This window comes from Dasypus novemcinctus, chromosome 2, assembly GCF_030445035.2.
Source record: "Dasypus novemcinctus isolate mDasNov1 chromosome 2, mDasNov1.1.hap2, whole genome shotgun sequence".
NCBI classification, from domain to species: domain Eukaryota; kingdom Metazoa; phylum Chordata; class Mammalia; order Cingulata; family Dasypodidae; genus Dasypus; species Dasypus novemcinctus.
The window spans coordinates 196,141,049-196,147,115 of record NC_080674.1 but is presented as its reverse complement, the minus strand read 5'-3'; positions in this window follow the sequence as shown (position 1 = coordinate 196,147,115).

Genomic DNA, 6,067 nt, shown 5'->3' with positions numbered 1-6,067 from the left:
TTCATTAATGCATAGTGTGCTCTATGTATATAAGCTCACATAGAACTGAAATGTGGAATTAGAGTTCAACATACAAGTGCTTTCAAATTGGCCCACTGTAAAACAGAGCACCCTCTGAGAAACTTGAGGCAATCTGTGTACAATCTAATTGCCAGGACAAATAAACCAAAAAATTGGATAAGTTTTAACACTAACACCACTTATCTCAGTGTTCAGAATCACCTCACACAGACATTATTGGAGGCTGAAAAGCCTCCTGGAAAGAGTGAACTGACCTGACATACAGCAATGCAAACTCAGGATTGAAATATAGAATGAAAGGACACCTCAAAGTGTGAGAGAAGATTTCAATAAACCATAGTCAACAGGGAGGAAAATTTCTTTAAAAACAAAGAGAAGCACTGCTACTAACCATGGGCTATAGTTTACACTCTGTCCCACACAATTTTGGAGGTTATGACAAAATATATAATGACCTGTATCGATCATTGCAATGCTATGCAGGATAATTCCAATGTCCCAAAAATGCCCCCATATCGCACCTATTCTTTCCTTTCCTTCCTCTCAGAACTTCTACTGGCCACTGCCTTTATATCAATATGTGTTCATCAATTGTAACAATTGTACCACACTAATGACACTAATGAAGGATGTTGTTAATATGGGAAAGTGTGGGGAATGCAGGGAGTGAGGCAAATGGGAATTCCTATGCTTTTAATGTAACATTCATGTAATCTAAAGCATCTTAGAAAGAAAGAAAAAGAGAGATGGAGAGAGAGAGAGAGAGAGGGAGGGAGGGGGAGAGAGAGAGAGAGAGAAACCAAGAGAAGAGTCCAGGTCTTCCAATGGAGAAACAAAAGAAAGGAAATTTTCTCCTGGTGGGAAAACAATTGTATGTATTAGAGTAACTTTGAGAGTTAGTGTATACACCAGAGGAAAAGCAGGTGCAAAAAGACCAACAAAAACTGATCTGTTAATCATGGATCATGGGTTGGTCTAAATGTTCAATATTAACTTGATCAAGCCTGAACACACAGCCCATCCACAGAAGAACCATAAGCAGGAAGGAAAAACTGACTCCCAGAGTTAACACATCAAAATAATCAAATGCCCAGATATTAACAAAAGATCACAAAGGAGACAAAGAATCAAGAAGAGATGACCCATTCACAGGAACAAATCAATACAACAGTAGAAACAAAGATACTGAAACAATTAATCAAAGTCTTTCAGTGAAATTTCCTAATCAATACAGTGAGCTAAGGGAAAATATGAATTTAGAATTCCAGGGTAGGAAAGCAGATGTGACTCAATAAGGCGTCTGCCTACAATATGGGAGGACCTGGGTTCAACCCCTGGGGCCTCCTCATGCAAAAGAAGATGAGAAAGCTTGCCTGCATAATGAGCCAGTGCCTGTGTGGTAAGCCAGTGCCTGTGAGGCAAGCCAGTGCCTTCACAGTGAGCTGAGTGCTCACTCAGGGAGCTGAGTGCTCACCCAGTGAGTTGAGTGCCCATGTGGGTGCCTGCATGGTGAGCCAGTGACCTTGTGGCAAGTCAGTGCTTGTGCTGTTAGCCCAGTGCTCACACAAGTGTCCACATGGTGAGCCGAGTGCCTGCATTGTGAGCTGAGTGCCCATGTGAATGCCCACATGGAGAGCTGATGCCCATGCAGCAAGCTGAGTGCCCACACGGTGATCCAGTGCCCATGCAAATTAGTCATGCAGCAAGATGATGATGCAATAAAAGAGAGAGGAAATGGAGTGTTCAGGTGAAGCACAGCAGAGACCAGGAACTGAAGTGGTGCAATTGACAGGGAAACTCTCTCCACATTAGGGTACCGAATCTCAGCGAATCTTAGAGGAGAAAGGCAAGAGAAGACAAAAAGAGAAATAGATATTGAAGAACATACAGCAAATGGACATAGACAGCAAAAACACCAGAGCAGGGGAGGGGAAGAAAAAATATAATTACTAAAAAATAATAAAAAAATATAAATAAATAAGAATTACCGGGTATCAAGCACACCAAATGTGAAGAAAAAGATGAAAGACACAATAATTGAGATTAAAAATACACTATAGGTGATCAACAGTAGGTTGAACAGGCAGAAGAAAGAATGCATGCCCAATAAATCATAAATCTCTGAAGAGTAGTAAGAGAAAAGAAGGATAAAAGGTGAACAAAGCCTAAGAGACCTGTGAGAGAGCAAGAAGCTTCAAAACACACATAATGGAAGCCTCAGAGGGAGAGGAAAAGTTAAAGAGAAGCAGAAGTGTATTTGAGGAAATAATGAAAATTTCCCAAATATGATTAAAGAATTGAAAACACATGTCTAAGAGACACAATGTCCTCAAAAAGGATAACCTTAATAGATGTACACCAAGGCTAATACTAAGCATGGCATCAAATGCAAAATTCTAAAAGCAGCTGCAATCCACAACATAGAAGACTAAGTGCCAAGTTTTCACAAGAAACCATGGTTTTAAGAATCACTGGAATGACATATTTAAGGTACTGAAAGAGGAAAATTGCCAGCAGAAAATTCAATATCTGGTAAAATGTCCTTTAAAATGAGTGGGAGATTAAAACATTCACAGATAAACAAAAACTGAAAGTTCACCACAAATGTCCCTGCCTTACAAAAAATAGTGAAGGGAGTACTTCAGATTGAAAAGAAGGGACAGGTGACAATAGATTGGAGCAATGTGAAGAAAAGAAGATCTCTAGTAATGGTGACTACTTGGTAGAATTTATTTCCTACAGACTTTAGAATACAATTAGATAAGAAATAATCGCTATGTTATGGAAACAAAATGTAAAGAGGTAATGTGCAACAAAAACAATATAAAGAGGGAAACCTGATGGGTATAGGAGGGGGGATTGTATATATACTATTGAAATTAACTTCATATCATTTCTAAACAGTAAGCTATAGACTAAGGTTTTTTTTAATACAAACCCCAGGGTAAACACAAAGTAAGTATTAAAAAAATACACAAACCAAAATGGAAAAGGAAACAATAAGTTAAATCACAATAGAAAAAATATACGCAAAAGAAAACTTCAGTAAAGAAAAAGGGACAAAAAGATGTAAATTGTAAAAGAAACAATAGATAAAATGGCTTAAGAAATTTAGAGTGAATGTTAAATATACTGAATGGTAAAACCTCCAATCAAAAGACACATAGAAAATTGTATAAAAATCAAAATCCAACTATATGTGGTTTACAAGATACTCACCTTATATATATTATATATATATATACACACACACACACACATATAATATATATAGGCTGTAGTCATTCTAGTAGGGGTGAAATGTGTTTCATGGTTTGGATTTACAATTCCCTGATGGTTAATGAATGTGTATTTTTTCATGTTCTTTTTAGGAGTCTCAATGGTCTTAAGATGAGTGGGAATGAAATTGACAACAAACACACATGAAAATTTACAACGTATCAGTAACAAAGTGTAAGAAGGAAAATAAAGCAGAATAATAAGATGGTTAGAGTAAGAGACAAAGGCAGAAAACTTATATCCTATGATTTATAGAATCCTCTGTACTGTATAACAAGATCCGGTACATCTAGGCCTGTCTGTGGGCTCTCTAGTTTGTTTCATTGAACTGTTCATTGGTTCCTGTTCTAATTCCGAAGTTTAAAAAATATATATTTTGTCATACTCCCTCTCTTTGATTTTCTATTTCAAATTTTCTCCCCTGTCTTGGACCTTTATTTTATAAGTACATTTTAAAATAGTTTATTTACTTTCTCAAAAAGTTTTGCTAAATTTGGTAAAGACTGCAACAAAATCATAGATTAATTTGGGGAGGATTTATGCCAATTAATTGTTATTTTTATCCTCTCCATAAACTTATTATGTCCCTATTCATCCTTATTCTGTTATACCTTTACAGAAAGTGCTTTCATAGGAGTCTATTGCATTCTTTATTTAGCTATTAATAATACTACTGGTTACAGTTGAAAATGTCACCTTAATCACTCATGAAATTTTAAAAATTTTAAGTGTTTTTATTAGCTAGTTATAAGTTATAGAAAGTAAACTTGCAGAAAGTACAAAATTATCATATACACCCATCTCAAACAAAGTTTTCCTTATTAACATTTTACATTACTATGTTACTTTGTTAAAGTTAATGAAAAATTATACACTTATGAACTATATCCCATGGTTTTCACTATGATTCATTTTTTCAGTGGTTCAGTTCTGTGACTTTTTGTGTCTGTGGTTGTGTGTATGTTTTGATAACTTTATACAACCTGAAATTTTATCAACTTTCAAATCTATGATATGGTATTATTGATTACCTTCAGAAAGGTATGCCCCTATCACCATTTTCCAACATTTTTCCATCATCTAAATTGAAATTCCTTATAACTTTGTGATTGGTTTAAGATGAATTTTAAAGATACAGCCAGGAACTAACACTTTATGTTGAATCTCATGAGCTACTATGAGAACTCACGGGGAGATGAGAAAAGGCATTCCAAGTGAACAAACCAAACTGGACTTCCAATTTCCAGGGTGATTCCTGCATCAGGATCTTGGCTCTCACTGTTCACACTTCTTAAACATTCTTCCTTAAGAATTTCACATGACTCATTTGGTTACACAAGTTCCACAGAGAAGCCTTTCTGACCTCTATTTGAAAAGTGGCTCTCACCAGAGTCCTTTCTCTTTCCCATCACCCAACTTTATTTTTCCCCATACCATTACCACTATCAAAAATTTACTGCGTTTAGTTGTTATAAGAATGTGAGCTCTGTAAGGGCTGAAACTTTTGTAATAATTTCAGTCAATATTGCTAGTGCCAGTTATACACAGTGTTGTTGAACGGGAAACTGAATTGAGATCAAGTTGACATTTGCAGCTAAATGTCTATGGATAAGAATAATGTGAGAAAATTAACTATGTTAAAATTATGAATTATTGTACTGGAGAATAGAAATTTCTCATTTTCATAATTGATAATTTTACAGTCTAGTTGAATTCACATATGGGCAGTATATACACTTTCTCTAGCTCCCTCTAGGTCCTTCTATGAATAATAGCATTAATAAAGTGTAAAATTCTGTGAATCTGAACAAATTTGGATTCTATTGATGTTTCCACTGAATATCCTAAAGCCAAAATTTCTTCTCCAATGAAAGGTGATGCTCACTGAACTGGTGAAACCATGCTTCTGATGCAGCATTTAACCTGAATCCCACTATTTTTCCCTTCCTTTTGCGTTCTGCCCTCAATTCAGTCCACAAATTCTATACCAGCATATCAACTGAAAATGACTGGTCATCTTTATCCTTACCTTCCATGTGATGTCCCAAGATCATATATTCCAGGCATGCCTCGATCAGAGCAGAGGAGTCCAGAGAAGGAAAATGCCCTCCATGATATCTTATAGAAGATTCCAAATTTGGAGGCCATAATCTGAGCCCTGTTCTTAATGGTGTAGAAAAAGGTCAATGAGACATTGTGACCAATGGAAGCTTTTTGTGGATCACAAAAAATATTATGTCCTAAGAGCTAATCCATTCTTGTGCATGTAAACCTATTGTAGGTGGGAATGCTTGATTAAATTACCTTTGTTAAGGGCCATTGATTAGATTGTACAGCCCAGGGTGGGCATAATCCTCTTACTGGAGTCCTTTATAAATGGGGGAATAAAATGCTTCAGACACACACACACAAAATAGACCTCTGAAATAATTAAGCATGGAGAGAGAAAAGCCACAAATGGAGCAGCCTCCAGGAGAAGTAGCAATGAGGCACAGAGGAGAAGGGAGAGATGAGCCAACACTATCATTGTACCCTGCCATATGCCTGCTCAAACAGAGCTGAGATTGGGAAGAAAGTGAGCCTGGAAATGAAGGAAGAGACTTGCAGACCTTCCATCATGCCTTGCCATGTGGCAAGAATCCAGCATTGCAGGCACCTGAACTTCAAGAGAGCATCACCTAATACCTTGATTTGGATACCACCCTGGCTTTTAACCTAATGTAATTTTAACTAATATGTTTCAACTTAATGCTCTTAATCTAATAAA